The 12175-nt window shown below is 37.7% G+C and overlaps 1 pseudogene; it reads right to left on the bottom strand.

Annotated features, from left to right (window-relative positions):
- LOC107683956 (pre-mRNA 3'-end-processing factor FIP1-like) overlaps positions 1-12175 on the bottom strand; it is a 30309-nt pseudogene that overhangs the window by 14219 nt on the left and 3915 nt on the right.

The following is a 12175-nucleotide window of genomic DNA, read 5'->3' as shown; positions in this document are numbered from 1 at the left end:
CCACTCGCACATATGATCCGCTCCGTGCGATCGCGTCTCTGGACAGGAGCCAAAGTCCGGATCAGACTGTGCGCGCTGCCGCGGTTGCGTGAAACCAGACCTTACTTTCACCAATTGAAAGCATATTTACACTGTCTGAATCGCTCCCTATCACCTACATTGTGCACTTCGAACCATTCACTGTACAGGAAATAATACACTGTGAACAAGTGACCGATCTCAGCCGCTTCAGCGTCTATTTATAGGGTGGGCGCTTCGGATTCTAGAGAGCATTTGATTGGTCAGAAGATTTGATGAGAAGATGAAGTACGATGTGACGTCAAAAAAATCGTTGAGCCGTTTTGGCGGAAGTGACGAACTGCAAGCTTTGAATGCTTATATCTTATAAATGCGAATTTTGTCACTGTTTTGGAGCACACTGCCTTATAGATAACCTTAAGACTAACATATTGATACCAACACCCCAAAAAACTTTAATTTTGATTTCATGGGGACTTTAAAATGATCTGATCGCAAGCAGAGAAGCAAAATTGGGTTAAAGGGTTAGAATAGAAATTGTGCTTCAGTAATTTTGCGTTAATTGCGTTAAATTATTTTAACGCGTTAAGGATTGTAAAATTAATCGCATGCGTTAAAATTTGCTTAAAGTATATGGATGGACACTCAATCATTGGCTTTATTTGAATATCAACTGATATTCAGGTGTTCTGAGACAGGTATTCTACAACAACGTAACATTAAGTTTCTTTCACAAGCTCTACCTCCTTCTCTCTCCCTTTATTTCTTTGTCTTTCTTTTTCTCCTTCTTTTGCCTTTATAGTGACTTGCTATGTTCTTGCTTTCTCTGTCTTCTACATCTCCTCTGTCTCTCTCTCCAGTTTCTATACAACACCAACCTGGACACATATACACATATGATCCATATATCATACACAAACCCTGCTATAATTCTTAACAATCAATCAGTAAGAAAAAACAAAACACATGAACACTTACCTATCTAATGGTGGTATCATAGGAGGAGGGGCACCGGGAGGTAATGGGAAACCTGAAAATGCAGGCATAAACAGATATTATGTGAATAATGATATGGTGAAATCAAAACTGTAAGCATGAAAAAGGAGAAATATTAAAATAAGTGTATATGCAGTACAATTGTTTTCAAATGTCTTTATATGATTTCATTTATCATAGAAAATGCATGTTTGTGTCTGTGTGCGTATGTCCAGATGTCGTGAATTCAAATGACTCAACACTGTTTATGACACATCCAGACAGAATTCAACAAACGCAGTGGCCTGCAACTTTTACTGCCCCGCTAACCATGACGCCCTCCCTTAAATGCGTGTGTGAAACAAATGGGCCTTCGCAGCACCCCAAAAAACACATTCTCCATCACATGGCTGAGGCACACTTATCTGCTTTGATCACACTCAGCCACAGACTCACAAACATTCATGCACATCTGGGCACCATCCCCCTTTTGTTTTTCCATGGACCCCTGATGGGAGCCAGCTCCAAAAGACAGTTTTCAACAACAACAAAAATGACTCAAAAAAAGGCTAAAGAAAAACAGTAATTTGAGGAACACAGAAGTCACGCAGCTATGACTAACATAGAACGAGGCAGAAATGCAGCGTCCCCTCCAACGGATGCATCCACTCACACAGAGCCTCACAAATCATCTGTGTTGTCCTTGAAACTTCAGAGTCTTCTAAGAAAGTATGTGCTTTGTGAACTATGCCCTAAACTGCTCCTTTTTTCAGTCTGCCTGTGGATGCTATGCTAATTTATGTCAGAGATCTGTTGCAAGCTCTAAAATAGTTCAGTAAGATCACAGATCTGCTTCTAGTGCATATTAACAGATGCTCCAAACACTGTTTCTATGCCATATAAATTTGTCAATGTGTATTTTGAGCAAGTTTGGTTCAAATACGTTTTTTTTTCTATTCAACAAATAATTGATCATATAAAACATTCTTAATCAGAATATCAGCATATTAGAATTTCTGAAGGATCATGTGACACTGAAGACTGGATTAATGACTGCTGAAAATTCAGTTTTGTCATCACAGAAATAAATAAATTTAATTAATTAATTAAATTTTAAAATATATTAACATGGAAAAGTTATTTCAAATTTCACAATATTAGTGTTTTGGTCAAATAAATGCAGCCTTGGTGAGCATAATAGACTTCTTTCCAAAACACAGAAAAATATCATGTTCATTCAAAATACAGACACCATACAATCTAAAGTGCATAAATCTAGATTAAGAAACACTGTAAAAGTATTGTGCATTCTTAGTTCATGTTATGCTATTGCATTACCAATAATGTTAATAAATAGAACATTGCTGTAATAGTGTTTCAATATTAATTCACAATGAATTAATGAATAAGGTAAATTTCTATACATTTTAGTGTGACAGAGATGACATACAGTATCATGAAGTACTTCACAAGTTAGCATTTGTGTCTCTTTTTTTTTCCTTGTTTTTCATATTTCTTGATTTTCTTTTAACTAAGGTTAGAAGTTTTTATATTTTGGGTAGCTGGACCTTTATTAAAAAGATATATTGTGTAAAGGTACTTTATGAATGTTTACAACCATTAATGTCCTCTAAAAGAATCAAAGTGGATCACTGGACTCTTTTTATTTGTACAAATATATTTAGACTATCAGTACAAAAATGTAAAATACAAATCCTCTACTAACAAATCTGTCATTAAAATTATGATTTGAATGAAAAAAGCTCTCACTCCCCCACAACCCTATTTAATCAAGACATTCCTCTCCTAACAACTGGCTCTCTCCATCTCCCCCCCCCCCTTTCAGCACAGCTGGGTCGTTCAGCACATTTCCAGTGCCACAATTCTGCTGGCATGGCACTTTTTCTTTCTTCCCGCCCTGAGCTATTTTTAGCCACACGCAGCACATTAACAACACAAAAGGAACAGCGTGGCCGTAACGGGACAGTGATATCCGCAGGGGGAGCGAGTCAAAAAGAGAGGCCTATAACTTAAAGATGGAGAGGTGGGCTTCTATGATAAAACGAAAATAGCCCGTTTTGGATTAAAAGCTGAACTTCAAAGGCTGGGCCTGACCAGGAAGTTTGATATTTTGACTGTATTAAAAAGGATGAGTGGGTCCTGAAAAACAGGATGATGGGTGAATCAGTCAGTGAGAGGTCTGAGAGGGCCAGAGGAGGGGTGGCAGGATTTGGTAAAAAGCGATTTCTGATGGGGCTTTGAAGCAGAAGAGGAGTAGAGTTAAGAGAGCTCAACTATAGACTTCCTGTCGAAAGTGTGGAGGAGCAGCAGCATCTGAGCAGGAAGTTAGGAGAACTGACAGCCAGCAGGTCTGCGCTGCAGAGGAAAACCTGGAGAGAATTACACACACCTGGATACAGACGCACCAGCTCAAGCGCATATGTTGTCAGACTCCTACAGAGACACATGCATGCAGCTCAATACTTAGTCACTGTCAAATGAAACACGCACAGCTGCTGCAGCTCATCTGGTTTAGCACCTGAACTCTAACCTTGAACCTGAAGCACACACAGCATTTTGGGGCATCATGGGGCATTTCACTGCGTTTTGAATCACAGCCCTAGAGTGCAATATTTGAACACAGAAAACACATCAACAAACTACTTCATGGGGCAATAGAGGCAGATTCAGTTCCGTTTGCTATACCATACCAGGCAAAAATAATGTTTACGTTTTAAGTAGACCAATAAGACATGTGTTTAGGATATTTAGGATCTCAGAAGACAGCAGGCAGCTCAATATGGGTGTGAATCAATCACATCCTGGATAAATGTTGTCATGGCAACCACAAATTCCCTACGGATGACCATATGTACAATGCAGTGCAATGAAAACATATCAACATGACCTTTGACCTCCCCTGTGCTGGTCTGGTCAAAAAAGGTTCAGTCACATGGATCAAAATAAGTCTCTTATGCTAATCAAGGCTGCATTTATTTGATTAAAAACACTGCAATTTATTCCTGTGATGACCAAGCTGAATTTTCAGCAGCCATTATCCCAGTCTTCAGTGTCACATGATCCTTCAGATCATGCTGACTTGATGCATAAAAAAACAATAAAAAAAACAGCATTTTTTTAAACTTTACTGTCAATTTTGATCAATTTAATGCACCCTTGCTGAATAAAATTATTAATTTTCTCTTTTTTTTTACTAATGCCAAACAGAAATTTTTAACAGAAATCTATTCTACTATAATTTATTAAGCAAATATATTCAGAAACATAACATAAAAATCTTTAATGTAATAGTATTATGAGGATCGACCCGCTGGTTATGATAATAATCTGATTTACATTTAATAAGCTGGTTAATATGCTGCACTGTGTCACTGTCTGATGTGTTCTGCTTGATTTTGGAACTATTAGAAGTGAACATTTTGCTCAAGGACAAGCTGAAGAAAAACCTGCAATGTCGGAACATTCACGTTACTACGTCACTACACACAGCAGAGACCCGTCCCTTTTCTGCTGACACAAGTGAGTGTGCACGAGTGTACAACACATACCGGGTGGTGGTGGTATGAGGGGTGGTGTGGTGCCGATGGAGGGAGGAGGGAAAGGTGGAGGTGGGATATTGGGAGGAAAGAAGGGCAACAGCTTTGGGGAAGATAGCTCTGTGTAAGAGGACTGCTCTGACACGACCTGAAATCACACAGATATATGAGATCGGTACTCTACTATTTATAGTGATTCACTCTTTGTGTCCATCAAGCACGCAAAAACACACCTGGATGTTATTTTCATCAGCGCTGTGAAGTCTTCTGCCTTCCACTCGACTGATGGTCCCTGCTTGTCCTCCGATAACATTGATCGAACCACTCGACTTCCTGCATTCACACCCACATGCATAAATCAAAGTCGGATCATTGTGTTGAGTCCATATGTGCGAGTGAGGAGGATGAAATGTGCGCTACACACTGCAAGCTGAACACAAAAGATCCTGGTTCTTTTTCGCACTACAGGACACTTGGCACACACACAAAACAAGGCTACAAATACTCTCAGTAATGCACAAATGAACTAGGCAATAACCTATTTCAGTCACTAAAAATTAATCAGACAGAACAGAGCACATTAATACTGCATTAAACATTATGCATGCTGCAAGAAAAGTAAGCATTCAAGAGTCTAAGTAACACGGACAGCTTGTCTGCAGAAGTCTCTCTTATCGTTTCTGTCTTGCTGGTGAAGTTTGGGACAGAGTCAACTATGGGGGAAAAATACACATTCAAATGTAAAATCCTGAAATTTACACACTTCTGGTGTTTTGCCTACTTTCAGCAGACACGACAGTGGATTTAAGTGCTACCCACTCATGATTTTATAAAAAAGGGACACATAAAAAATTCACACCCAAGCCATGGCTCTGCAGTCTGCTCTCATCGCATGTTCTCTGTATTTTTAATCTTAGCAATGTACGTCATGCAGTAAACATTTTAGACACATTTCTTCATTTAAAATGATAGTTCACCTAAAAATAAAAATGCTGTCATCATTTACACACACAAAAGAAGATATTTTCAGAATGCTGGTAATCAAACAGTTTTGCATACCATTGACTGCAATTGCATGGACTGAAAAAAAACACAGACAATTCGTAAAATATCTTCTTTTATGTTCCACAGAAGAAAAAAAGCCTGTACTGGTTTGGAAAGACATGAGGGTAAGTAAATGATTAATTTTTTGGTGTACTATCCCTTTAAAGGTGCATTCAGTAATTTTCCCTCATTAAAAATGTTTTACACTTAAAAAAAAGAAAAAAAATTATACGACAGACTTTTTTAGAATGTTTCAATTAGTAGGGTCCAATACAATATTGTAAACAATCACTGTATGAACAATTAAACTAAATTTCTAGATTAAATTAGATTTCTAAACTGTTTTAAAGAATAAAACATAAACACAGATTGCTGTTTCGTTCACAATAAGATCAATAATAAGCATTCAGTCATGCTGACTTTAACTCCCATTCATGGAGCATGCAGTCAAGCTATACCTGAATATGCACATGAACTCATGTATTTTTTTTTGTGCAAAAACATTGCATTTTAATGGGGCTGAACAAGATCGAATGACAATCTTTGTTAAGGCCCGTTTGATTCTGAAAATGCCACATCATGCTCTGTGTTTAAACGGGTGTACTGTGACTGACTCCTGCATCCTGTCTGTGCATGTATGTGTAATAATGAAAGCCGGACTGTTGCTTTACCCTTGAATGCTCTGGCTCATACACATCCCCCTGAGCAAGGCATAACCTTCAACTGATCGAGAAGAAGTTCAAGGAACGGCTGATTAAAAATCACCCCCGCTAACTCCTACCCAGGACCAAAGGCAGTCTAGACCACCAGGACTGAACCATGGTGTGTGTGTATTTGTGTTGTGTCTCATAGAAAAGTAATAGTGAAATATTAGGAGGTTTCAACAGTCAGGATGTTTTCTTCAAGGGAGAACAAAAAACAAGAGCTGATAGAAATCAAGTGGAAAAAATGAGGGAAAAAAAATTAAAACCGGCATAAACAGGGATGATAATATGAGTACGGAGCATTTGGGACAACAGCAGAAAGCCATTATCACGTAATGATGTTGTTACTGGGAACATGGCTGGCACGCACAGTAAAATAAGCAGCCATTAAGAGTGCTACACTGCCCTTATGCCAAACAATTCGACTGCACAAGATGATTTAAGAACAAAAATACAGAAAACAGCAACAGAAATGACACAGTATAGTCATTCTACTGACTCTTCATTAAAAATTCTTGATATAGTTTTTTTTAAACTTGCTGCACATTGTATGCAAAGGCTGACTGGCCTTCTCTGAACACATAAGATGTTTCATTGGTACACCTTTAAGATCAATTTAATCAATTTAAATGACTGCTTACAGTCGGCTGATTATAGCCTATAATATGCATCAGTGCATGGACTGAATTTGGAAGGAAGATAGTCGCATTCACTCTACTAGGAAAACACTTTAAAAGACTCTGAAATTGCTTTTAAATGGTTTTAGGACTCAAGCCAAAGACCCTTTAAATTAAAATGTTGGCTAACTAAAGTGTTTTAAAGGGACAGTTTACCAAAAAACTAAAATTCTGTTACCATATATTCTCCCTTATGTTGTTCCAAGAAGTAAAATGTGTGTAATGTGTGTGAATGGGTTGGTTGGTTTCACTGGTTCATACTGACGTGTTTGATAAAGAATTGATGTACCTGGATGAGTGTTCTGACAGATCACTACTAGAATTCTGATGAACCTGGAGAGAGAGAGAGTGAGAAAGAACACATTTATATGTATACACACTCATTCTACATACACAGGTGTTTCCAAAACCTCATGAGCTGCCTATAGAAGCAGCATTTTACGTCGCCATAGGCACTTCCAAAGTAAAAGTTGTTCCAAAAGGTAAGAATCCAGTAAGTTGTCTCCTCCTAGGATATATTGTTTTAGCCCAATTCTAAGGCACAGTTTCACATGTGGCGAAGGCAGTTCCAGAGCTCAGTGGCAAAAATCTGGCAGACGAGGCAAAAGAAATGCTCATAAAAGAAAATTATAATAAAAGAAAATTTTAAATAAATAAAATTTCATTTTGCCCAATATTTGTTATTTATAATTAATTGATTGTAAATGATTATTGTGCCATTAGCTTAGCAACATGATAATGTCAAACTGCCTGAAACAATTGCAAATTGTTCATGATGCATTCAAGTCATGTCGAAAACAATATATTTACGACTTGAGTGCACATGAACACCACTACAAAGTTGTAATTATCTTTGCTTTGGAACACAGCTAGCAAATCTGAAACCACAGTAAATGCCCTGTCACAGCTCATTATCAACATCTTAGTATGAACCATCATGATAGAAGTAAGGGCATATTTTAGTTATGCTAAATGTACCATTATTTTGCTTGATGACCCCAGGCTCAGGATCTCTAGGCTCATGCGTAGTCGTCTCTGTTTGTCACAGTATGCCTTCCAGGTGTCCTCATTTAAACCATAGTTAAAGTAGTCAGACAGATCCGCACCTGCGTTTATACACAACACATGCTGTTAGAGTGTGTACTAGAGAAAAAGGTACATTTGAATCTGAGGTAGACTAACACACACACACTTCACACATCTTAACGCAATCAACTGCACCTGGCTTCCTCCATGGCTTCTCCTCAAAGGACTCCACATCCACCTGCAGGACACTGCCTTCAGCATCCAGATTCAGCCCTCTGGACTTGGAGCCTGACTCACAGAAGATAAGACTTTAGCGGCTGGATTCCCACACACAGATTAAACCAAACCCAGAGAAACGTCCTAAAGGGATTCTCAGCAGCACAGTTCAGTCAGGCTAAAATTTAAGCTTTCTTCAGGAATGCATGGTGGTAATTTAAGAAACATAAAATATAGAATATGTATTTGATTATAAATATTCTGTAAATATTTAAAGTTTTTGAATTGAAATGTCTATAAGTTTAATAATAATTGTAATTAATTTTAAATGTGGAATGACACTTATGGTGTTTATGTGCAATCTAACAGGAGGCGTGATTAGGAGGTGTTATCAATAATTTATTTTTTGTATGAATTATTGAATTATTAACTTTTTTGATAACTTAACTTTGGTAATGGTGGAGGAGTTCAGCATGAAAATATTACAATATTTGCAAAAAATGAGAAATGAGACTATTTACTTTTTGGCCACCACACTGTAGTGGCTTTAGGAAAAGTGAACGTGAGCAATATGCATTTAAAGTGGTAAATATACGAGGAATTTGTCAAAGTCATTTATGTGTGTCAAACTTCCTGCTGCCAGCTGGTGGCGCTATGACTATAACTGAATATTGACATGTAGATGTCTTCAAGCCAGGACTTTGATCAAAACTTATGAAGTTTGGTGCACATTGAACATGGTTTGTTTTGAGTTAGTGTAAAACAAGTAATTTCCTGTTGCCAGCAAGTAGCGCTATTATTATAACAGAATATTGGCCTTTAGATGTGTTCAGGCCAGGACTCTTATCGAACATGTGAAGTTTGGGACAGATCAGACATTGTATGGCTGAGTTACACAAACTTCTATTCCCATGGCGAAACATTGAATTTTGTCAGGCTACAAAGGATACACCCTTTAACGAAAACTCAAGATCTTCGCAATTTAACATCGCAAAGGTCTTTAGAGTAGACTGACCAAATATAATTGAGAAATGAGACTATTTACTTTTTGGCCACCACACTGTAGTGGCTTTAGGAAAAGTGAACGTGAGCAATATGCATTTAAAGTGGTAAATATACGAGGAATTTGTCAAAGTCATTTATGTGTGTCAAACTTCCTGCTGCCAGCTGGTGGCGCTATGACTATAACTGAATATTGACATGTAGATGTCTTCAAGCCAGGACTTTGATCAAAACTTATGAAGTTTGGTGCACATTGAACATGGTTTGTTTTGAGTTAGTGTAAAACAAGTAATTTCCTGTTGCCAGCAAGTAGCGCTATTATTATAACAGAATATTGGCCTTTAGATGTGTTCAGGCCAGGACTCTTATCGAACATGTGAAGTTTGGGACAGATCAGACATTGTATGGCTGAGTTACACAAACTTCTATTCCCATGGCGAAACATTGAATTTTGTCAGGCTACAAAGGATACACCCTTTAACGAAAACTCAAGATCTTCGCAATTTAACATCGCAAAGGTCTTTAGAGTAGACTGACCAAATATAATGTTGATGTCATTAAATCTCTAGGAGGAGTTTGTTAGAGCATAAAACATGCCACTTCCTGTTGCCAGCAGGTGGCGCTATGACTATAACTTCTGCAGTTATACTTCTGCAGTTTGGGGCAGATTGGACATTGTCTGCCTGAATTATAACAACTTCCTATTTCATGGTGAAACATTGAAATTTGTCAGGCCGCCACGGACACACCCTTCAATGAAAACTCAGAATATTTGCAATTTAACGTCACAAAGGGCTTCAGATTACACTGACCAAATATGGTGTTGATCTGTTTACATCTGTAGGAGGAGTTAGTTTAAATACAATGCCTGGAAATGGCAAAAACGGCACAAAACTTGCAGAGAAAATGTAAAATAACAGACTTCCTGTTGGATTTCAGACTTCGCCCCGGGAGACTTTTTTGTAGGTATTGGTGTGTTAAATATGTCTACCGAATTTCGTACATGTATGTGAAACATAGCTCGAGGGGCACTTCATTGACATTTTATAGGTGGCGCTATCGAGCCATTTTGCCACACCCACTTCTGAAACCCATATCAGATGTAACTTTTCAACACTTCTGGCACGTGTGCAAAGTTTCATGAGTTTTCGAGCATATTTAGGCCCTCAAAAATGCGAGGAGAAGAGGAGACTTCATTTTGGAGAAGAAGAAGAAACTGAGCAATTCCAGTAGGGTCCTCGCACCACCGGTGCCTGGGCCCTAATAAATAATGCAGTGACGGGAATGCACAAAGAATTTCCAGGCACATGGTAATTAAAATGAGCTAATATTTACACATATTTTGTAATTCAATGAACTGAACATACCAAATATAATGTTGATGTCATTAAATCTCTAGGAGGAGTTTGTTAGAGCATAAAACATGCCACTTCCTGTTGCCAGCAGGTGGCGCTATGACTATAACTTCTGCAGTTATACTTCTGCAGTTTGGGGCAGATTGGACATTGTCTGCCTGAATTATAACAACTTCCTATTTCATGGTGAAACATTGAAATTTGTCAGGCCGCCACGGACACACCCTTCAATGAAAACTCAGAATATTTGCAATTTAACGTCACAAAGGGCTTCAGATTACACTGACCAAATATGGTGTTGATCTGTTTACATCTGTAGGAGGAGTTAGTTTAAATACAATGCCTGGAAATGGCAAAAACGGCACAAAACTTGCAGAGAAAATGTAAAATAACAGACTTCCTGTTGGATTTCAGACTTCGTCCCGGGAGACTTTTTTGTAGGTATTGGTGTGTTAAATATGTCTACCGAATTTCGTACATGTATGTGAAACATAGCTCGAGGGGCACTTCATTGACATTTTATAGGTGGCGCTATCGAGCCATTTTGCCACACCCACTTCTGAAACCCATATCAGATGTAACTTTTCAACACTTCTGGCACGTGTGCAAAGTTTCATGAGTTTTCGAGCATATTTAGGCCCTCAAAAATGCGAGGAGAAGAGGAGACTTCATTTTGGAGAAGAAGAAGAAACTGAGCAATTCCAGTAGGGTCCTCGCACCACCGGTGCCTGGGCCCTAATAAATAATGCAGTGACGGGAATGGGACAAAGAATTTCCAGGCACATGGTAATTAAAATGAGCTAATATTTAAACATATTTTGTAATTCAATGAACTGAACATCTTTATTACCTGATACAGAGGTCTTTATGTTCAGACTGATGGAACTGGAACCAAATGACCTACAGAGCAAACCACAAACAGATCGTTAAGAACCATTATAACAATTTATTAGACCCAGAATACTTTAAAATGTCATCAGTATCTCTGTATGACATGAGAAGACTTGACACAATGACGTATATAACTAAAATTGTCCAAACTTCTGACTGAATTACTCATGAGCCCTGAGATCCGCCTGTTTTAATGTCACCGATGGTCAGACAGACATCATCATCACTGTCTGATTCACTTTCCTTTGAGGGGGAAAAACAAGAAACAATTGTTTGTTAAATGAATATGCACTACATTATCATGGCTAACTGATATAAATAAGTTTAAAATTTAAATTTATAAATTTAAAATTTGTGTTCCTAAAACGAGCACCTGGTAATTGAGTCCATTCATGCCATCCACATCACCAATCAGAGCACTGCAGAAGTTAGATATATGTTTATCCAATTAGATTATACAATAGTGCATGTATTGAATGATCACAAAAATAAGATTCTTCAAACTAGGGAAATATATGGAATGGATTTAACTAAATGACAGTTCAGGAATGAGATGTATACATAAAAAGTGGTTTAAAGCAAAATAATACATTTTTAATTATTTTTATAATTTTTTATTTGAAATTTTAATTAATTTAAACATTTTTAGTGCCATACTTCATCAAATCAGTTACTACAGAATACTACGACTATACCACGACTAAAAAAAA

Source organism: Sinocyclocheilus anshuiensis, unplaced genomic scaffold (assembly GCF_001515605.1).
Source record: "Sinocyclocheilus anshuiensis isolate Anshui unplaced genomic scaffold, SAMN03320099.WGS_v1.1 scaffold637, whole genome shotgun sequence".
NCBI classification, from domain to species: Eukaryota; Metazoa; Chordata; class Actinopteri; order Cypriniformes; family Cyprinidae; genus Sinocyclocheilus; species Sinocyclocheilus anshuiensis.
The sequence above is the reverse complement of the archived record's forward strand: the minus strand, read 5'-3'. Positions and strand labels throughout refer to the sequence as shown.